The sequence below is a fragment of the Oratosquilla oratoria genome, chromosome 12 (assembly GCF_046742065.1).
Source record: "Oratosquilla oratoria isolate Oo_2021 chromosome 12, ASM4674206v1, whole genome shotgun sequence".
NCBI lineage: Eukaryota > Metazoa > Arthropoda > Malacostraca > Stomatopoda > Squillidae > Oratosquilla > Oratosquilla oratoria.
Window position 1 is genome coordinate 13,960,874 of NC_134788.1, and position 23,893 is coordinate 13,984,766.

General features: G+C 43.0%; 1 protein-coding gene across 3 annotated transcripts in view; it reads left to right on the top strand.

The window, feature by feature from the left end:
- Positions 1–23,893, top strand: part of LOC143030990 (uncharacterized) — a 70,447-nt gene extending 46,554 nt beyond the window's left edge. For 2 of the 3 annotated variants that reach the window (XM_076194303.1, XM_076194306.1), the window contains exon 5: positions 1,005–3,263. The gene's annotated coding sequence lies outside the window, so the exon portion shown is untranslated. Of the gene's footprint in view, positions 1–1,004; positions 3,264–23,611 lie in introns of those variants that run through there. The other variant, XM_076194304.1, reaches the window with a different exon arrangement.

Here is a 23,893-nt window from a genome sequence, read left to right on the forward strand (position 1 = left end):
AAGTCCTGTTCTAGGAATCAGTTATTGGAAAACCTATTGTTGACACAAAGACCAGTGCACTTCAGAGCAGAATTTGGACAATTCCAGTTCCTTCTGCAACTCTTTTTGTAGCCACAACGCTTCAGCTCCCCAAAATCTCACGTGATTTCTGGTAAGGTTGTCCAGCATATTTCCTCAAACCCCCCTGGAACTAGACCTTGTTCCACCCCATTCACTTGGAGACGAAAACTCTGGACCTAGTGATGTGTTGGGCAAATGCAGACATCCATAGCTTTGCCTTCCTGAGAGAATAGTTCGTTCCTTGTCTTGTTGACTGCCCTCTAATGGTCCCTAAATTTCCTGGCTTTAGGTATGGTCAGGCAGCCCAGTGATGTGTTGGGCAAGTGCAGACAGCCATAGCTTTGCCTTCCTGAGAGAATAGTCCTTTCCTTGTCTCGTTGACTGCCTTCTAGTGGTCCCTGAAAGTCTTGATTTTAGGTTTGGTGTGGCAGCCGAAACTGAGAATGGTACGGTGACAATTACGTTTGTGTTTGAAGGTGTTCCGTGCTGTCCTCTTCCTCCTGCCTTCAAAAGTGGTCACGGTGAGGCAGCACCTAATGAAGGCAGGGGAATATCAAAACGATGCACCGATAAGGAACATCTGTTCTGGCTATGTGCAGGCGATATTGAGACGCCGGGTTATGAATAGGCTAGATTTACAACATCTGTGTCAATTGTTTGTATTGAAACTTTGTTGAATCCTTGCTGAACAGCATCTTTTCATGGGTACAGGGAGCTCGACCTAACATGTCTTTGAGATTCATGGTTGCGGCATTTTTTTTTCTTTTTTTTAATCGAGAAAGAGAACAACTCTCGGTGGTTTGTCTTTCTCGCTGCGCATAACATCCTTGAAACTTTCAGCCATCTACATATCCCAGATAATGTCTAACTTTGATACATGTTGAAGCTGTGAAGCGATGTACATCACCCTGTCGCATTACTCTCACGAAAACTATTACACCCAGTTCCAGAACCAGAGACTGAAGTCGGGGGAGACGCTTCAGCCCATTCCAGTTGCCCGGTCTTCCAGTGACGTCGTGTTGTCCGCAGTACTCGGCGTAAGACATGGTGACTACACGAGCTTGGACAAGTGCTCCAATCGACCCACTGCCTTCCAGAAGATCTCCAAACGTCTGAAGAGGACCCTGACCAAGTATCAAAAACAAAGTGCTCTTCTTCATAGCTTGTTGCCCAGCTCTACTAGATCTTCTCCGCCAGCGTGTCCAGTAGCTGGTCTAATGTGATGGTCATCACCTAGTTGGGATTCAGGACTGTCTGCTGTCTATGTAGTGGCGAGTTTGAAAATGGTCGTAACTACATCATCTTTGGGAGTATCTTCAATACAGGAGATTAGTTTAGCAAATGTAATCTCATAGATCACTCTGTTTACACCAGACTTTTCAGATTATCTTGTTTCTCTTACTCTGTTGACAAAGAGACCAGACACTGCACTCAGTGTCTAGTGCAATTAACTCACCTTCATTCAACTTGGTAAATAGATTAGTTGTCCCGCAGTTTGAAGCCGCGGTGTCTGAAGCGGGTATCAACTGCGAATGGTGATGCTTGGCACAAAGACCCACAGACTGGTGCAAGTTTGCCATAAAATTGGTATTTTCTAATAGAAAAAACGCCTGTCTTTCCCAAGGTTTGTGGCAAACAACCCCATGATCTTGAAACCCACAGGGAGATCAAACATCAAAACATCTCAGATAAGACCAATATCAACGTCCGGATTAGAGCGTCTGTTTCCGCCATTGTTATTCTGACACGTAGCTGAGGATAGAAATGTAAATAAAGAGGTAGAGGTAGGCGTCAACACGTTTATGGTGTGTTTTGCTTGGTCAACGATGATCGTTCATTTCTCAACGATAATTGTCACACGATTGTCTAGGGCAATGGTTCTCAACCTGTGGTTCATGGAACCCTATTGGGCCACGAGGGTCAATAAAAGAGGCCACCAACTGCAAACCTCTGGTAAATAGTGGATGCAAAACGATTAAATTCAGTGTTGAAGTCATCTCCAGAAGGTTAAACAATAGCAATGCATAAGTACGGGGTATATGTGAAAATAAGTTGAGAACTCCGGGTCTAGGGCACTAATTCTTTGTTTTTAGTGACTCTAGCGGCAGTCGCTCGAAGCAAAACAGCCCCCATCATTCAAACACAAATGATTAATGCTCAAGACAATCATGAACAATCATTGTTGAGTGATAATCTCACCGAGCAAAACGAGCATTTTTGTTTATTTGATTATCGTTAACTTTGGTTCATATTTCCGTAAACTCGTCATCCATTCACTGTTACAAGTCACTCTAATTCAGGCCTAACGTAACCTACAATAGATTACAGAAGAGGAAGGGAAAAAAGACGACAAATGAATCGTGAAATCTGTCATTTCAATTCCGTCTTCAAAGCTTGATCGATATCGCTCATAAACTCAAGGACTTACTGATGGTGTTCTTGTTAGAAAATGACCGCAGTCTTTGTCACAAGACTTATCGTCATGGTCCAAATATCTTCCCTGATTGTGTGCCAAACGAGAGGAGAGCTGGTTGATTTCAAAACCGCACCGCATAGGTGCTTAAACGGTCGAGCAACTTCCATCTTTGTGATGACGATTTAGTTTAAACTAAATCGTCATCAAATGGCGAAACTCAACGCCCCCGCCCCCTAGGCTAAGACGGTGCCCCGTAATTCGTAGTGTGGAATTTAATTAACCATCTCCTTAAATCTACTTGTCGGCGGCAGGATTCGAACCATCTTTACCCCAACCTTAGTCATAAGAAGCGACGTTCTAACGGTGATATTCTTAAAAAAAAAAAAAAAAAAAAAAAATCCTTACATAATTCTTGTATAAATCCTTAGAAGAGAAAGATTTATATAAGGATTTTTTTTTTTTTAGAATACCACCGTAAGATTCTTACGGTGGTATTCTGAAAAAATCTTTCTTTATATAAATCTTTCCCTTCCAAGGATTTACATAAGGATTTTTTTTTTTTTCTTATAAAGAATACCACCATATTCCGCTCGTCCACCAAACGCCTTCAATATCATTGGAGGTTGAATACGGGATTTATACGATTCTTTCTATCAACTTAGATCTTAACGAATTTATTTATCTAATTATTCATATACTGAAACATAATTCAGACAGGAAAAGGTATACTGTGAAGACTTTTATTTTATTTTATTTATTTATTTTTTTTTTTTTTTTTTTTTTTTTTTTTTTTTTTTTACAAGAATTAACTCATTCAACTCCGATGACAAGATTCTTGTCATTTGGTCAAATAAAACAAAAAATCATAAAACACCAAAATGTTTGATCAAACAGCACCAGAAAAATATGACGTCAGTTCTCGCTTCGCTCGCGAGCGAAGCGAGGACTGACGTCATATTTTTCTGGTGCTGTTTGATCAAACATTTTGGTGTTTTATGAATTTTTTGTTTTATTTGACCAAATGACAAGAATCTTGTCATCGGAGTTTAATGGGTAAAAGAGAGACAGAGAGAGAAAGAGGATTTGGTTTGTTACTACCTAATAAACGTTATTGCAGTTGTAAAGAACCCGCGTTTTATTCAACCTTGGCCATTACAGAGGTCAGGAATTACGAGTCCTGAATATTCTTGAACATTTCTTGGCCTAGTCAAAATGAGGTTCAACCTTTTTTAAGGTGAACAAAGTTGACTAGAATTAAATTGGATATATATATATATATATATATATATATATATATATATATATATATATATATATATATATATATATATATATATATATATCACTTAATTCCGACAGTTTGTCCCCGGACTCGAACCCAGTGTACGTTAGCAAGTCTATGCTTCTACCAACCACGCTATCGAGGCTATGAAATCCTTCAACCTCGGGGTTAATCTAGACCCGCAGGATTTGAGTCGACTGCTAACTGCCATCCTAATCTCAATTTCACGAAGAACCAAGCCGACCTATAGGTAGTGGTGAAGCAGGTATGTATCCTTGATGGACTTTCGTCGTTGTAATACATGAATAGAATCGCCAATGACGACGATGTCAATCACACAATTCCGAACAGCTGTTCACGGACTCGAACCCAGGACTTTTAACCCATTCAACTCCGATGACAAGATGTCTTGTCATTTGGTCAAATAAAACAAAAAATCATAAAACACCAAAATGTTTGATCAAACACCAGAAAAAATATGACGTCAGTCCTCGCTTCGCTGCGAGCGAAGCGAGGATTGACGTCATATTTTTTCTGGTGTTTGATCAATCATTTTGGTGTTTTATGATTTTTTGTTTTATTTGACCAAATGACAAGACATCTTGTCATCGGGGTTGAATGGGTTAAGTTTGCAAGTCTATGCTTATACCAACCACATTATGGAAGCTATGAAATAGACTTGCTAACATACAAGTCCGTGGACAACTGTCGGAATTGTGTGATTGACATCGTCGTCATTGGTGATTCTATTCAGGTATTACAACGTCGAAAGTCCATCAAGGATGCGTTCCTGCTTGACTACCTATAGCTCGGCTTGTTCCTTCGTAAAATTGAGATTAGGACGGCAGTTAGCAGTCGACTCAAATCCTGCGGGTCTAGATTAACCCCGAGGTTGAAGGATTTTATAGCCTCGATAGCGTGGTTGGTAGAAGCATAGACTTGCTAATATATATATACATATATATGCAGAAGAAATCACGCGAACGCGTGATTCTAATTATGCAGAAAAACCACTAGGAAAATAACAGAAAGAAAAACGAGCGCTTTTGTCTATTCAGACATTTTCAAAGTGGTTTTTCTGCATACACACACGCGCGCGCGAAATATGCCAAATTACTTAGTTGTAAACAGATCGGAGGGGGGCTATGGCGAATGGTACTGAGATGTAGAAAAGTGATTTAACCCATTAAACTCCGATGACAAGATTTTTGTCATTTGGTCAAATAAAACAAAAAATCATAAAACACCAAAATGTTTGATCAAACAGCACCAGAAAAATATTACGCCAGTCCTCGCTTCGCGGTGGCGCGGTTGGTAGAGTGCTGGACTGGGAAGTAAGGTGGTGCTCGCAGTACATGGTTCGAATCCTTCCCAGGGCCGAAATTATTTCGGTATCGCTGCGCTTCGGGTCGTTACTCTGACTTTCGTGGGCGGGGAGTTGGGTGTGTGTGTGTGTGTGAAACGTCATAGCACTACCAATAGATTGGTCATACGAGCTCTGAGCTCTCTTCCGGGAGGGAAATAGCTGTCGATCACGAGTCCAACACGTGATCCAAAAGACCAAGGTGAATACACATACATACACATACACACACACACACACACACACACACACACACACACACACACACACACACACACACACACACACACACACACACCTGACAAATATATAAACAAAATTGTCGGCCTGCAACTTGCTAAGATCAATAAAAATGGTATTTACTTACTTCGACGAAGAAAATATTAGTCACACTGATAAGACCTAAATTGGAGTACGCAGCGATACTATGATCATCCAGTGCTAAAAAGAATACAAGGAAGAGTAAAAGCAGCAACGACTGCAACAGCACTGTAGAAGAGAGGCCAAACGCAGTGTATGGGATCCAATATATTCAACGTTTCGCCCAGCAGGGCTTCTTCAGAAATAACATCGATGAAAAACATTTTACTCCTTATATAGCCCGAGCCCGCAAGGCTCGGGCTATATAAGGAGTAATATGTTTTTCATCGATGTTATTTCTGAAGAAGCCCTGCTGGGCGAAACGTTGAATATATTGGATCCCATACTCTGCGTTCGGCCTCTCTCCTACAATATAAGGAAGATTGAGAGAATCCAGATAGCGACTACGAAGATGGCCGCCATAACAATATCAAAAATGTCATATGAAGAAAGATTGTCAAAACTAGAACTACCGACTCTGGAACAAAGAAGAGAAAGAGGTGACCTTTTGACCATCAGTAGAATGATGAGAGGTATGAAAGTCCTTGACAGAGAAGAATGACTAAATTGGGATAAAAGAAACACAAGAGGCCATAGAAGGAAGATAAAAAGGAGAGTTATAGAAGAGACCTGAAAAAAGAACAGCTTTTCCCACAGAGTAGTGGATGTATGGAACATACTCGAGGAAATGATAGTGTGTCCAAAAACAATACAAGAATTTAAGAGCAAATTAGATATGCCAAGATACAGAAACGGGACATCACGAGCATAGCTCCCCTTCCCGTAAGATACAACTAGGTAAACACGCACACACACACACACACACACACACACACACACACACACACACACACACACACACACACACACACACACACACACACACACACACACACACACATAGTCTTTAGCTGTACCACGTATCAATTTCTGCATCTGTGCCTCCTCGAGTTTCTCGATGTTGATGGCTTAGAATTAAAGTGAATTGGGGTTGGTAGATGCAAATATGTTCACTGCGACCCATTCAGTGTTGTACACACACACACACACACACACACACACACACACACACACACACACACACACACACACACACACACACACACACACACACACACACACACACACACACACACACACATATATATATATACATACATATACCAAGGTTTTTTTTTTTCTTACCAGGGGGGTAGCCAAAAAGGACAAGGCACAAAAACATTCCCACCCATTTCATCCCCGAAAACACTCCACACCCCTCCAATCTTAGCACCTCCTAGATGACGGGTCATCCCTGCACCCTGTCCACCGACCTGGGTCAGAAGCAGTGTCGCAGGACACAGCACATCCACAGCAAGGCCGCTTCATTAAATCGGCGACCCCCCCTCTCCGTCCCCCCATATAAAGGAGAGGACGGAGAGAAATCCCTTCGGGCTGCGTCAAAAATTTTTGCTCACACACACTACCTCACCCCCATTCCCCCGTCCAATCCACCTCATGCATCACAACATTTTACAAATACAACCATTCTCCATTCACCCCTGTCTTCTGTCCTCTCCCGTCCTTCCTCAACCGACATTCCCCTCTTCCCCAAAGCCCCCTTCACCCCATCCATCCATCTCATCGTAGGACGTCCCCTCATGTTCACTCCCTCCACATCTGCCTTCCATACCCCCTTTACTAGTCTTTCTTCACTCATTCTTTCCATGTGTCCAAACCATCCTAATACTCTTTCATCCACCCTATCTCCCAGCTCCCTTTCCACCCCTGTTCTCCTCCTCACTTCCTCATTTCTCACTCTATCTAGCCTAGTAACCCCCATCATACTTCTGACACTTCATCTCAAACACATTTCTGCTCCATACAGTGCTGTTCGCACAATCACTCCTTCATACAGTCTCCTCTTAGCATCCATTCCCAGATTCCTATTCCTCATTACACTTTTTAAACCACCAAGGCATTTACTCGCTTTTCTCAATCTACATTCTACCTCCACCTTCACTCCACCCTTTCCTGCCACATTTGCACCCAAATATCTAAAACTATCCACTTCCTCCAGTTGCTCTCCCTTAATGCTCACTTCCAGATTACTGCCACTGTCACCCCTTGTACATCTCATCACCTTACTTTTACCCACATTTATCTTCAGCTTTCTTCTATCACACACTCTCCCAAACTCTGTCACCAGCTTCCTCAATCCCTCCTCCGATCCTGCCACAAGCGCAGTGTCGTCCGCAAACAACAGCTGGCTCACCTCCCACTTTTCCCCATTTTCCTTAACCATTTCCAATCCCTGACCCACTACCCTTGCATTCCCCTCTCGCACCACCCCATCCATGTATAAGTTGAACAGCCAGGGTGACATAACGCATCCCTGACGAAGTCCCACCTTTACCTCGAACCACTCACTCTCTCCATTTCTAATCCTGACACAAGCTCTACTACTCTCATAAAAACTCTTGACAGCTCCCAGAAGCTTTCCTCCTATCCCGTATATCCGCATAACCTCCCACAGTGCCTTTCTGTCTACCCTGTCGTAAGCCTTTTCCAGATCCATAAAGGCCCAGAAAACATCCTTCCCCTTACCTATAGCTTTCTCACATATCTGTCTTACCATAAAAATCTGATCTACACAACCTCTACCTGTCCTAAACCCACACTGTTCCTCACCAATTACTCCCTCTGTTCCTCTCCTAATCCTCTCAATCAAGATCCTCCCATAAGCCTTCCCAACTACACTTAACAAGCTAATCCCTCTGAAACTACTACATTCACACTTGTCCCCCTTTCCCTTGTAAAGTGGAACTATACACGCACTCCTCCAGTCCTCTGGCACTCTACCTTCTCTCCAGCAAACATTAAATAACCTCACCAACCAGTCCACCATCACTATACCTCCTTTTTTAAGACATTCTGCATGGCATCCATCCAGACCAGGTGCCTTACCTGCTTTCATCATCTTAACTGCTGCCTTCACTTCATCCTTCCTTATTTCTCCTCCATTTTCCTCACTCATCACTCTCATTTTCTTAGCATTTCCCACTGCAGCTATCTTTCCCTCCCTATCCTCCTTCACATTCAGCAACTCCCTAAAATATTCTGCCCATCTTCCCCTTACTGCCTTCTCCTCCATTATCATCTCTCCATCTGCACCTTTTACTTTTACTTCCTTTTAGGGAGGAAGAGGAGGCGAATCAAGTAGAGAAGAAAAGGTAAAAGGTGCAGATATATATATATACATATATACATATATATATATATATACAAACACAAATATAAACATATATATATATATATATATATATATATATATATATAAATAAAAATATTATATATATATATATATATATATATAGACAAGTATTTTAGACAAAATGTAATTTTCGCAGGAAAATTGATTTTTCCCTGATACAAACCTGAGGTACTCCCTAACATAGGATAATTCGCGTAGCACAATATTCCTATCGCTAAACACTGTGTGTTGTTTTAAAACACCTCACTCCGTTGGTCTGGACAACGGTTATCCTCAGTAAGGGGCCCTACTGGGGACAGGGCCCCCCCTCCTCCACCACAAATTTAGCACACTATACTCCATTCTCTGAGCTAGGTATGAAATTAATCACAAGGTTTGACAGGCAAGGGAGAAGGAACTATTAGAGGGGTGGCTGAGGAGGGCCATTATAGGTAAGGAGTACCTCAGGTTTGTATCAGGGAAAAATTAATTTTCCTGCAAAAATTACATTTGTTCCGAAGAATACAAACTCTTTGGTACTCCTTACCATAGGAGACTCGGACTTAGGAGGGAAGGAAGTTGTTATCTAGCCTGGGAAACCTCCGTAAGGAAAATTTTAGTGTGCTAAGACCTACGTTGACCAGACCCTTATACATTCCCCTAAACTTTGAAGGGCACCTAGTTCTTTTCCCAGGAGTGGAGACAGACAGGGTATACTCACTTTGTACCACTTGAAGGGCTTGAATTGATTCCCTTGGAATGCTTGAGAGCCCTTGGTGAGGTAAGGGAATGTAGGAGTATGAGAAAGACTTTGGATAGGTATCACCGTGTTTGCCGAGTCAGAACCTGGATGAGTTGTCAGGGTCATCTCAGGACTTCTTGGGAGGCCACTATGGGGCCCACAGAGAAGTTCCCTAAAGACTCCCACATGACTTCTTTGAGGTAAAAGGAAGTGGACGTAGTCTGGGACTTCCATATACCTGCTTGAAGGACCTGGTTGACCGACAGATTCTTTCGGAAGACGAGGGAGGTCCCTACTGCCCTCAGGTCATGGGCTTTTGCTCTAGGGCAATCCGTGTGGCTCATTCCGTAGGCTCTGCGGATGACTTCCTTGATCCAGTAAGAAATTGAATTCTTAGTGACGGGCTTAGGCTTACCCTTAGTAGAGACGAACAACCTCTGCAATTCTGGTCTAAGATGTTTAGTCCTCTTGAGGTAGGTCCGGATGGCTCGTACCGGGCATAATACCATTTCCGCTTGTTCGCCCCCTACAAAGTCGTCTAAGGACGGAACACTAAAGGACCAGAATCTAGGGTCGGCTTTGGTCGGATCTTGGTTTTTGGCAATGAATTGGGGCAGGAAAGTGAAGGAGACCTCTTGCCATCCTTTTGAGCGGGCGACTCTATAAAAGATGGCATGTAACTCCCCTACTCTCTTGGAAGATGCTAGGGCTAAGAGAAAAACTGTCTTCAAGGTGAGGTCCTTCAAATGAGCATCACGGAGGGGTTCGTAAGGGGGACCCCGCAGAGAGTTCAGGACTAATGCCACATCCCACGGAGGAGAAGTGATTTCCCTGGGGGGGGCACGATTTTCTGAAATGTCTGAAGAGCAAGGTAATTTCTGGTGACAGGGCTAGGTCCATTCTCTTCAGAGAAGACACCTGATTGAGCGCTGCCCTATAGCCTTGCACTGCCGAGAGGGAGATCTCCTTGGACTTCCTGAGGAAGTGGAAGAAGGAGACAATCTCAGGAATGGTGGCATGATCTGGGATTATTGTCCGGGAGTGGCACCATTCTGCAAAAGCATTACATTTCTCTTGATAAAGGTTAGCTGAGAAAAGCGAATAGGAGCGGACATGTCTTCGGCCACCTCTCTGGGAAAACCCTTCTCTAGGAGGATCCGGACCATAGTCTGAACGCGTGAAGATCGAGAGCTGACGGGTTCTTGTGCCAGGCCCCGTTGATCGGTTGATGCAGAAGGTCCGGTCTTCTCTGAAGGGCCAGAGGCTCTTCCACTGCTAGCTCGAGGGCGTCTGGAAACCATGGGGCTTCTGGCCACCAAGGAGCGATCAAAGTCATCCGAAGGCTGGATGCGTTTCTTACTCTCTGGAGCACCTTCTGTAGCAAGGGAAACGGTGGGAAAGCGTAGGTGTCGAGGTTATCCCAGCTTTGCAGAAGAGCGTCCTCTCCTGCTGCCAGCGGATCCGGGAGAGGGCTGAAATATATTGGGAGCTGGTGATTCCATCTGGTGGCGAAAAGGTCCGCCAGAGGGGAGCCCCATTTGTTGATGATGAAGTTCGCTACTTCCCGATGGAGGGACGATTCCGTGCTGATTACCTGACTCCTTCTACTGAGGTGATCCGCCCAGACATTCTTCTTCCCTGGGATGTAGCGAGCTCTGAGTGACACTTGGAGATTCTCGGCTAAATTGAGGATGTCCATCGTCAGAAGGCGTAGGTCCTGTGAGACTGTGCCACCTTGCTTGTTCAGGTAAGCTACTACCGAGGAATTGTCCGACATGATGCCCACTACTTTCCCCGAGATTTGATCCTTGAAGTGACGGAGAGCCAGCAGTACTGTTTTCAACTCTAGCCAGTTGATATGGGCTGTCCGCTCGACTGTGGACCAGGAACCGCTGACGTGATCGTCGTTGAGGTGGGCTCCCCAGCCCTCCTTGGAGTGCATCGGAGAATAGGAGGACTTCGTGGGGAGATGGGCCGAGGGGCATCCCCAAGAGCAGGTTCCACGGGTCCTTCCACCAGAGAAGAGAATCCTTGACTTCTCCGGTAAGGGTGATGCGTTGTCGGGTTTTTCCCCCTTGCGGGGACCACTGAGACTTGAGGAGCCACTGTAGCCGTCGCATTCTTAGTCTGCTCCTGGGGATTAACCTCTCGACGGAGGCCATATGGCTCAGGAGGACTTGGCACTGTTTCGCCGTCAGGCACCCGGTCGATAGTGCTTGTACAACGAGAGAAGTGAGGTTCTGGATTCTCTTCTCTACTGGGAAGGACTTCATTATGGAAGAATCCAGGACCATACCCAGGTATGTGACTCTGTCTTGGAATGAAATCTGACTTCGTTTGGTTGACTATGGTGCCCAATTTGCGGACGAGGGTTAGGACCATTCCCAGGTGTTCTTGGCATAGCTGGGGGGAATGTGCCAGCATCAGCCAATCGTCCAGGTAACGGAGTAGGCGAATTCCTTTGGAGTGTGACCACGCTGAAACGAGTTTGAACACTCTGGTGAAGACTTGGGGTGCTGTGGAAAGGCCGAAGCATAGGCAGGTGAACTGGAAGGTGTTGCCCTTGTGGACGATTCTGAGGAATTTTCTGGATGAAGGATGCACTGGTATTTGGAAGTAGGCATCTTGGAGGTCCAGTGACACCATGAAGTCCCCTCCCTGATAGACGCCCTTACGGACTCTGGGGTGTCCATTCGGAACTTCGTCAGGGAAAGGAATTTGTTGAGGGGAGACAGATCGATGACTGGTCTCCACCCCCCTGTTGCCTTTTCTACGAGGAATAGCCTTGAGTAGAACCCTGGGTCCGGAGTCGAGACTTCCTCTAGAGCTCCTTTCTGAAGCAGAGCGGAGGTTTCCTCCGCTAGGGCCCGCCCGCGATCCGAGTCCGGATGGTAGCTGCTGACTTGGATGGGATAGGGAGAGAGGCTTGGGACGGTGTGAAAAGGAAGGCGATAGCCTGCCTTGATGACCTGTATGGTCCAGTCGTCCGCCCCGGCCTCTTCCCATGCCCTCCAGTGGAGAGAGAGGCAACCTCCTATCCTCTGCGGGCGGGTAGGCGAATTCCTAGAATTTTCTGCGGGGGGGGGGTCAGGAGACTCTATGATGTTTGCGCCTATGTTCTCTATTCGGAAAGGGGCGGGGCTTTTCTGTCTGTGTTTTCGACTTTGAATGGAGTGGTGGCCTTTCTTCTCTCTTAGGGTGATGAAAAGGCTGTCTCTGCGTCTGAGAGGACCTAGGGGCCGATGGGGGGTTGGGCCTTAGCCTCGAGCTAGGGACGGCTGTTCTCTCGATGGCTCTGTTATGCATCAATTGGTTTGCGCTTGCGATTGCCGAATCCACCATTTCCGGGGGAATCAGCGTGAGGGTTAGAAGGGAGGCCCTCTTCAATGGAGCATAAATCACTCTGAGGAGGGGGTCACTGGGGCCCCCAAGGATGGTGTCTCTCCTGCGTGACTCGAAGTTGGCCTAAAACGTTGAGAGGCAGGCCGCCTGATGCTTCAGAGCTCTGCTCGCGCTTTCCAATAGAGCCTGGAGGTCGCATTCTTCCTGGGGTTGCAGTTCGGGTAAGAATTCCCTTACTGAGGCAAAGAGGCGTTCCAGCCAGGAGTTCACCGCAAGGGACAGAGCCAGGGATTGAATGTGGTCTCTGACTTCTCTGCCGGAAAGGATGACGTTTCTTCTGGGTAGTGATTCCGCATCCACTTTGACCAGCTCTGGTAACCTCACCGGGATCGAGGGTTCCTTGAGGTTTGTCCCCGATGGGGTGTAGAAGCGTTTTTGGTGTTCCACTGGAACCGAAAGCCAACGCGCTTTCTCGGTTGTCCTTTTTGCGAGAGCGTCGGAGGCCTGGGTCATGGTTCTTACCATCTGCGTACTCCATGGAAGGTGGATTGGAGGTGGATTTGCTTTCCTAGAATTGCCCATCTTGAAGATTTCAGACTCGAATGTGGTTTCCTCTTCTTCTTCTTTTTTTTTTTTTTTTGGTCCAGTCGATTCACCCTCCGAACTCTCGCGAGGATGTCTGAGAAGGAAGGTTTAACCACCATCGGGAATTCCGACTGGGAATCGTGAGGGGATAGGGAGCTTGTCCCCTCTTCCACGGCGCTGTAGACATCGTCGTCGTCGTAGGAGAAGTCTGCACGGTCAGCGAGAAACACCACGCTTCCATCATCGTCACTGATGGGTTCGGGGGGGGGGGGGGTTCCGATCAAGTGGAATATGTTCTAGGGGGGCTCTTGGGGGTGGTGACTCCTGACGAGCTTCCGAGTGCAACATGAACCTTGCTTGGGTTACCCGGATAAATTCCCGTTGTTCCTCCGTCTGTTCTCTCATTGTGTTAAAGTGAACAGATAGTGGGGAGGAGGTCCTGGGAATGCCCGCTTGAGAGTCCCGCTTGGGTTCGGATGGCCCGTGGGACTCAAAGGGAAGGCTTCCTCCTCTGGACGAGGCGGTGTTACCCACAAGTAACGCGCGCGTGGGTACACCTTGGGCCTCCTGCCCAACGAGCATGGAAAGGTCTCCGTTGATCACCCGGCTCGTCTTACGATGGATTGAAGGTGGACTGCGGGACTCCCGATTAGTAGGAGAGGCTGAGGCGCTCTTCGTCTTCGAACTCGGGTTCTTTGTCCGTTTGGGGATTGAGTTTCCGGGAAGGGCCGAGGGCGAGCCGCAAACAGCCACATCCGGGAAAAAACTCATACAGGAGCGATAGTTAGAGGTGGCCGGAGGCGCATGTCCGTCTATGATAACCGCCCTGGGTGAAGGAATAGGAGACAACTTGGCCTGAGATTGACTCGAGGTCGATGTTGTACAACCTTTCCGTCTACTACGCTTTGGAGGAGGGAGAGAACTGCTCGTCTCCTCCGCATGCGTAGTATGCCTTCTCTTTGTTTCGGGGGGTGACGGAGGAAGCCATTTTCTGTGCTTGTGTACCTTGTTCCTTGCATGCACTTTCTTGTGAGCATGAAAATACGCGGACCACTGCTTATCATCCCATTGAGTGCACGTTTCACACGGGGATGAAGGGGAACACTCTATATTCCTACACTTGATGCACCAAATGTGTGGATCCGCGTGTGCAGGAGGGAGCGGATTAAGGCAGGGATATTTCCCTTCGGCGAAGGCACACAACCTATCTCGAACAACAACACTAGAACCAGATTCCATACTTACAGTGAAGGGTAGGATACTCGGTGGCGGTTAAGGAAATGAAGCGGGATAGGAAGAGGGCACTCAAGAAATTCCAGGCCACCGGATGTTTTCGATGCACGACGCTCAAAAAGGACGCCGAACTCCTGAGCGTGCTGGAAGGCCGATGGAAGCGGACGAAGCAGGTTGCCCTATTTTCGTCACTACACAAACGCAAATAGTGAACCGTGGAATAAGAAGGGTGCACTATAGTGTAAATAAGAGAAACTTCACTATCATTCAAATAAGGGATATCATTCCCAAAACTGAACTTGGGTAAATTGGAGCAAGTATTGTGAGAGATGTTGACTCGTTGGCTACCGCGAAGAGAATGGAGTATAGTATGCTAGACTTGTGGGGGAGGGGGGGGGAGCTTTGCCCCAGTAGGTCCCCTTACTGAGGATAACCGTTGCCCAGACCCACGGAGTGAGGTGTTTTAAAACAACACACAGTGTTTAGCGTTAGGAATATTGCGCTACGCGAAGTATCCTATGGTAAGGAGTACCGAAGAGTTTGTATTCGTCGGATCAATGATTAGGATGATAGAGAACATAAACACAGAGGAAGGCTCGGAACCCTAAACACTCTAATGTTTCGTACACTCTCTGAAGAAGTTCTACGCGAATGAAACGTTATCAACTATATAGTATGTGTGTGTGTGTGTGTGTGTGTGTGTGTGTGTGTGTGTGTGTGTGTGTAATAAAAGCACTTGGAAATAAAATGGAAGGTGATGTTTTCGTCTATTCAAAACATTTTCAAAGGTACAGAGTAAGGAAACAGTGACGATATATATACAAAAGAAGCACACTATGGGTGAATTAGGACAGGTCCATTGTTACAAAGGGTTACAAAGGATTACAAAGGCGGAGCATACCGACAGGAGACCTTTTGGTCCATATCTAGGTCGGATGTGAAAAAAAATCATAAAAACTATAATAATGTAAATAAAAACTATAATAATGTAAATAAAAAACTATAATAATGTAAATAAAAAAACTATAATAATGTATGGTTTATGATACTAAATCAAATGTATGTTATAGTAACATATATTTGATATATTTTTTGATGAAAATCAGAATTATCCTTCTATGTGACAAACAAGCCAATTTTAGTATATGAATGAATATTAAGATGTCATGATACATTAATACACAATTTTATATCAGTTCTGCAGTTGAATGCATATTTGATTACAATGATTATAAATATTTCACTCCTACATGAATACAGATTTGGTCTAATTTTACATGGACGTTACGATAAATTCTAGACAGTAAACTAACATTTGCTAGTAATCATGAATTACCTTTGATATAATAGTATATCATAAAATGAAATTACTATAAAAATAGAAGTTTGTTTGGTTTTTACACTAGACAGTAAACTAGGATTTCTAACATTCATTTCTGATAACGTAATCCCTCCAATTATAAGCAGGTACACAATATCACTAAAACGTGAATCTGTATATGCAGTATTATATTGCAGAGCTAATTCTCAACTCAGGGTATTGACCTCACTTTGGAAAATGAATGAAACTGCTTGTGGACTGACATAGGTTTGTTGCTTGACTTGACCCTTTCATGATGATGACATACCCATGGATTTTAACCCATTCAACTCCGATGACAAGATGTCTTGTCATTTGGTCAAATAAAACAAAAAATCATAAAACACCAAAATGTTTGATCAAACACCAGAAAAATATGACGTCAGTCCTCCTCGCTTCGCTCGCGAGCGAGCGAAGCGAGGAGGACTGACGTCATATTTTTCTGGTGCTGTTTGATCAAACATTTTGGTGTTTTATGATTTTTTGTTTTATTTGACCAAATGACAAGACATCTTGTCATCGGAGTTGAATGGATTTTAAATAAACTTTATCATTAAAACATATACACAGTAATATATACAATCTGAAATTCCCTTAGGCATGAGAATAAAATACTCTTATTAACACAAAATGCGTTAATGATGTATGCTCTCTTCGCCTGAGGACAAAGTTATAAGTTTATACTATTGGGAACAAAGTTTTATACAAATCTCAATAAAAGTTGTACACCCGAGCGAGAGGTAACATCTATGCTGTTGAAGAGTGACTTCCAGCCGAATAAATGAACTAATAAAGGAATAATAATAGCTGAGATAATAAATAAAGAAATTGATTAAGGAGAATATGAAAATTTAATTATCTCACTCTCTCAGCACTGCCGGATATTTGAGCCGGCTATTGTCAACAATTTTGTATATTATAAAGTTATCTAATTTGTACATTCCCATACTCATATTCATGTCGTTCTCAAGTGAAGCTTTCATATAACATAATTCTATGATATTCCTCTCCTCAATGTCCTTACTTATGACAATTTTCTTTGTGTTATCCCAATCAATGCAATGATTAAAATCCCTTAAATGCAAAAACAACTCATTTGAATCTTGCCCTGTTCTGATGTTATATTTATGTTGGTTTATTCTGAATTTTAAATCCTTGCCTGTTTGTCCAGTATACTGTAATTAAAGTTACAATTTTTGCAAGGAATACTATAAACATCCATTTTCTAAACGCTTTCATTTTCTTGTTCACTGCCTCTTTGACCTGTGGGTTCCAGCATGCCATGCACTGTTTCTTTGTTCCATATCTTACTTTTAATTATTTCCAATCTTCTTCTACATCTTGTTCAGAATTTTCATTTATTGATGCTTTCTCCGTTTTTCGTTTGTTTACTATCAAAGGAGAAAGAGAGATAGATAGATAGATAGATAGATAGATAGATAGATAGAGAGAGAGAGAGAGAGAGAGAAGGAGAGAGAGAGAGAGAGAGAGAGAGAGAGAGAAAGTATTTACAGTTTCAGCAATAATCAATTCTTCTATCCTTGGGAACCATATTGTACCAAAGAGATATTGGTTGTCCAATAAGGTGGAAAGTAAAACGCTGAAGGTATTTTCAAAGTGTAAATTCACAGGAAATTTACAATATGAATTCTCACTGGCACACTCTCTCACACGTGACTGATGATACAAAACTGTGCGGAGTGGCAAATGATCACTCAAACCAATTAGATATTCAAGAAGATTTAGATAAATTACAGCAATGGTCTGAAAAATGGCTAATGAAATTTAACACAAGTAAATGCAAGGTAATGCACATAGGTAAAAATAACAGTAAGTACGATTACAAGTTATTTGGAAATTCGTTAACAAAAGTGGATAGTGAAAAAGATCTCGGCGTAATTATCAGTAACGACCTCAAATCATCCAAGCAGTGTATTTCAGCCTCTGAGAAAGCAAATAAGATTCTAGGACTGATTGCGCGATCTTTTGATTTCAAAAGTCCATCACTCATTAACAAGCTATATAAATCGTTAGTTCGTCCACATTTGGAATATGCTGTTTCCGTATGGTCACCGAATCTCATTAAAGACATTGACAGACTGGAAAAAGTACAACGGTGAGCCACAAAACTGATTCCAAATATAAAAAATAAATCATATGAATCTGTTTTCCCTAAAAAAGCGTAGACTCAGAGGTGACTTGATACAGGTCTTTAAGATTTTAAAGGGAATTGACAACATCAAAAGTGACCAAATTTTCACATTGAATGAGAATCAGACAAGAAACAATGGTCTCAAATTGTCCGGAAATAGACTCAATTTGGAAGTAGGTAAAAACAACTTTGCCAACCGTGTAGTTAATGAATGGAATAAACTTCCTGCATAGGTAGTGCAATGTAGTTCAGATCGAAGCTTTAAGAATCATTTAGATATACACCTAAGCAAGATGCTGTAATGATTATAATTTATTTTATATTATTTGTTTTTGTTTTGTTATCATTTGTCTGTCTGATTTTCATTTATCATTAGTTATATGTCAATTTATTATTATTTACTATTTACCTGTTTGTTTATTATTTAACTATACCTATGCATTTATTTATATATTTTATTTGTTATTTACATTATTATAGTTTTTATTCATTATTTTATTATCACTATGATTTTTTCGCATCCGACCTAGCTATGGACCAAAAGGTCTCCTGTCGGCATGCTCCGCCTTTGTAATCCTTTGAAATCAATGCCCGCTCTCTCGTGACTGCTTGCTTGACGCCAAATTCACGCTTGGACGGCGTGCCCAAAACAGTTGCCTATTCTAATTTTCCACAATTATTCCTTGCACATAGAAATTTACATTCATTCGTATTTCAGTTATGCAATAATTCAAATTTGGATAGTATTAATGATCTATTTCCCATTCATTCAACTTTCGCATTACAAATAAATTGATTATTAATTAAGTAAACAGAAATGGCAATTAGAATGTTCTAGAAGATTCACGCCTGTTACACGCATGTATGCACACACATACAGAATGACCCATCAATTTTCGTTGTACAGTACAGCTATGCATAACGTTAACAGAATTAGAATACAATAGAGATTACGTCACAAAGGTGGCAAAAGAGAGACTCAAAGCAGGGAACGTAGGGACAGTAGAAGCTAAATGGAGATAACATTATTTTTTAAGAGTAAATTAGTCTCTAATTATAGGAATAATGCTGCTGTGTGACTGATTTGTTGGGGTGTCACTGAAGTTCCAAAAATATCACCTGCACAAAGCAAATAATCAAGATCCCATACGGAGAGAGAGAGAGAGAGAGAGAGAGAGAGAGAGAGAGAGAGAGAGAGAGAGAGAGAGAGAGAGAGAGAGAGAGAGAGAGAGAGAGAGAGAGAGAGAGACGTGGGTAGGGGGAGGGATATTGGTTGGTCGTTATAGTTTGTAGTTTCCCACTGTTTCTGTCTTTGTAGAATATATTAAACCTTATGCTATTGTATATTTCATCTATTGGTCTAGCTAGCTTATAGTTTGGTTAGGAGTCCTGCTTTCGTAGAAAGTTTTGGAGAAAGGATTAAGATATTGGCGTCTTATCGCCCAGGGTTTGGTGTAGAGTGCTATTTGAAAAGGTAGTTGAGAGGGGACAAGGAAGGGAAGGGGTGGCTCTACAAGTAAGTGAGGAGGTAGGTAAGCGAGTGGTGGAGTGGAAGGAGATTTCTTCATGGTTAATGTGGATGATAATGACAATAGGGAGATGTGGGTCTTTGTAAGCGCATATGGGCCTGGTAGTGAGAAGAGTGTAGAGGAAAGGGAGTTTTTTGGACAGATTTAAATGAATGCATAGAGGGATTAGGGAGGAATGTCAATGTAATGGTACTGGGATATCTCAGTGCTAGAATAGGGAATGACCCAGTAAATGAAGTTTTTGGGAAGTGTGAAGTGCTAGGTAAAATCATAGTGGAGAGTTAATAGTGGATACATGTTTAGATAGTTGATAATAGCTAACGTAGTGTTTGTGAATAAAGGCAAGCATACATAAGTACACACATGGGAGAGGGTGGTAGATGTAAGGGTGGTTGGTAAGGCATTAACCCATTAAACTCCGATGACAAGAATCTTGTCATCAGAGTTTAATGGGTTAATGAACTATGTAGTAGTATCCAGGAAAAGAGTAGGAAGAGTTATTGGATGTCCATGTTCTTAGGGGAGGCGGTGGAGGAATATCAGATTTTTTTTTTTTTGGGGGGGGGGGGAAGGTAAGTTGAGAGTGGGGGATAGGTGGAGAAAGAGGAAAAGGCTGGAAGGTAGAGAGGTGCTTAGAGTAAACTGTTTAGATTAGAAGAAAATGGATCAGGGGTACCAGGGGAAGCTGAGAGAAGTGTGGAATGTGGTGAAGGATAGAGTGGAGTCAGGAGTGGAAGGTTAGAGTAGAAGTAGGTGTGGAAGGGGAATGCGGGTGTTTCAGGGAGGAAGTGACAAGGCGTACAAAGATGGTATGTGGAATAAGAAGGATGGAAGGGAATAGAAGGAAGGGTAGTGAGTGGTGGGATGATGAAGTGAAGAAGGTAGCAGAAGAGAAGAAGCGAGCATTCAGGGACTGGTTGCAAAGTAGGATGAGAGAAAATATGAGAAGTATAAAGAAAAAAGAAGAGAAACAAAAAAAATTAAAGGAGGCAACGAAGAAAGCAGATGTAAAATGGGAAGGTGTAAGACAGAAATTGTTAAAAGTAATAAATAGATGTTTTGGAAGGAAATTAAGAGTAGAAGGGGAGATGAGTCAAAAAGAGAAGAAAAGGTAAAAGGTGCAGATGGACAGATTTTGACGGAAGGGGAGGAGGCAAGGGGAAGATGGGCGGAGTATTTTAGAAAGATGTTCAATGTGGAGGAGGATAGGGAGGGATTGGTGGTAGCATTGGGAAGCGCTAAGAAAACGACTCTGATGTGAGAGGAAAATGGAGAAGAAACAATAAAAGATGAGGTGTAAATAGCTCTGAAAATGATGAGAACAGGTAAGGCTCCTGGATCAAATGTGTGCCATGCAGAGTGTCTGAGGAAGGTACAATAATAGTGGACTGGCTGATGAGGTTATTTGATGTGTGTCTAAGGGAGGGTAGAGTGCCGGAGGACTGAAAGAGTGCCTGTATAGTTCCGCTTTATAAGGGAAAAGGGGACAAACGTGAGTGTAGTAGTTTCAGAGGGTTCAATTTGGTGAGTGTAATTGGGAAGGTTTATGGGAGGTTCTTCTTGCATTTTCTCCACTGCTTCCCGTACCGCAGCACGTACCGCAGCATAATAATGATAATAATAATAATAATAATGATAATAATGATGATAGTAATAATAATAATAATAATAATAATAATAATAACAATAATGATAATAATAATAATAATAATAATAATAATTATAATAATAATAATAATAATAATAATAATAATAATAATAATAATAATAATGATAATAAACTCCGCCTTGTGGAGCTGGTTCGCCGCTTCCCATGCCGGTCCCAAGCCCGGATAAAGGGGGAGGTTTGGGAGGACAGGCTTAGCAAGCCGCTCCCGTAAAAATAGCCACTGCTCGAGAATCTCAGAACCAGCCTCGGAATTCGGACTACCCCAATCGGAATCGACCTAGGACCGGAAAAGGATTAAGGATAGCTACAATCAACGTGGGTACCCTTAGAGGGAAAATGGGAGAATTTGTGGATCTTATGAAGGAACGACGATGGGATTTGGTTGGCCTCAGTGAGACAAGAATGAGAGGCGAGAATGTGAATATCATCCATGAGGACTACCAGCTTGTCCACAAAGGAGCTGAAGACGGACTGCATGGCGTAGGGTTTATTATTTCTGCCCAGCTGGCTAACAGAGTGAAGAATATAAGACAGATCAGCAACCGCCTGACTGGAGTGACTATCCAGATGAACCAGGGAGATCTGAATATTATTCAGGTTTACGCCCTTCATAGTCGTCATGCCTATACACGAGGAAGGAAGGGCTTTGCAGTTCCCTTTTGTGCATTTATATTCGTATATAACATGAGACTTTTTTTTTTTTTTAGCTCATTTCTCTCTTGGCGGGTGTTGTTTTGGAGAAGCAGGTTGAATGTTTTCTCACTTTTATAAAAGATGATTAGTTTGATTGAAGTGTTGTCATTCATAGGCTTTATGTTTCTTATGACAATGTCTTTGATGGCCTTTTCATCTTCTTTGTAAGCTGTAGAAGTGTGACTTGTAAAAAAGTTTTATTTCTTCTTGGTTCGGAGTACTGTTGGAGTTGGTGTACCATTTCTTTAATATATTTTTGGTAATCTTATTAATTTCTTTGTTGCTGAAGCCGTTATTTACTAGTACCTGGGTAGTGCCTTCGAGTTCTTGTTGGACTTCTGACCAGGTATCACAGTGCGTAAGTGCTCGGCGGACTTAAGCCCCAATGGTAGATTGCTTATATCGATTGGGGCACTCACTGCTTCCGTTGAGACATTGGCATTCATTGGAAGGTTTGGTGTAGACATCGGTGGTGAAATTATGTCCACTTTGGGTAACAAGGACATCTAGTAAGGGCATGGAGTTACTCACACTGTGTTCAGTTGTGAATTTAAGTCCTGTGGCTTCTTGTAGTTTAAGACGGAGGTTTTCCACTTCTTGGTAGTCATTAACTTTAATGAAGATGTCATCAATATACTTGCAGTTTAACTCCGGTTTTTCCATACTACAAAATATTAGTTCCTCTATACTCCCCAAGGGGGAGCCCATAGCAACACCGTCGACCCGGGAGTAATTTCCAGTTTTAATAAACAAAAAGCGAAAGAGTCTTGGTGACTTTGTGATGTACTAAAAATATATTCTGGTAAAATTAGACACCTTTAATCTTCAAAGTGGTTACACTTTAACGTACTGGGGAAATTGATAGAAAGACTTTTATAATTGTGGACGATTTGCTCACTTACTTGAACATCATCAAGACCGATGTAGACTGGGGTACTTATGTAGTGGAATTTGAGGATTGAAGTTTATATGGAGTGATCTGTACAAACCACTATAACCACGCGGCATGGAACGCGCGTTATGTCGTCTGACGCGACTTTGACATTGCGACCCTGCTTGACCCGACTTAACCTAATCCAGTGCAATTATGTAGTTACGCACTATGGGTGACTACCCACGCTGTACATATATCGGCTCCTGGCCACATGTAAAATCAGTTCACTCTTACCTTACATTAGAGGAGACGAGCTCACCAAAACCTTTGTCATTGTGATGTCGGAAAACAATTTCATCATACGTTTTTCTCTTGTCAGTTGTTGGTTGGCTTGTAAGAAAACTGGTCCCCAGTCAACCGGTCCCCAAAACTGCTCCCCTAGGATAACTGGTCCCCGAATGACAAGCTGGGTGGTCAACTCGTCCTCAAAATAAATGTCCTAAAAACTGTCCAAATATGTTCTCTATTGTTCGTATATATGTTTTTTCTTTAATGTTTTGGTTGTTTTTAACTTTGATTTTTTTATTTATGTTACTAAACATAAGATGAATTCCGATGAAACACATTTGTTCTTTACCAGTAATGTAATGTGCTCTATGTTTGCTCAAAAAGTGCTAATCACACCTCTTTCACACCCCACTGCTCTGGTCACACCTCAGATGTGTTCCTACCCCCTGAGGAGGAGGTCAAGGCAGGCATGGTTCATCTTCAGTCCACCATGCCCGACGAAGCTGAGGCCCTGGTCAAGTACTTCAACTCAACTTACGTCTCTGGGACGCTCCGTCACCAGCGCCGAGTCACCACCACCCCTCGAGTCATCAAGCCTCTTCGACTTCGCCGCAGTCCACTAATGTTCACTCCTGACCGGTGGAACCAGCACAATGCCACGTTAGCCAACGATCCACGCACCAATAACATCTGCGAGGGCTAGAACAAAAAAA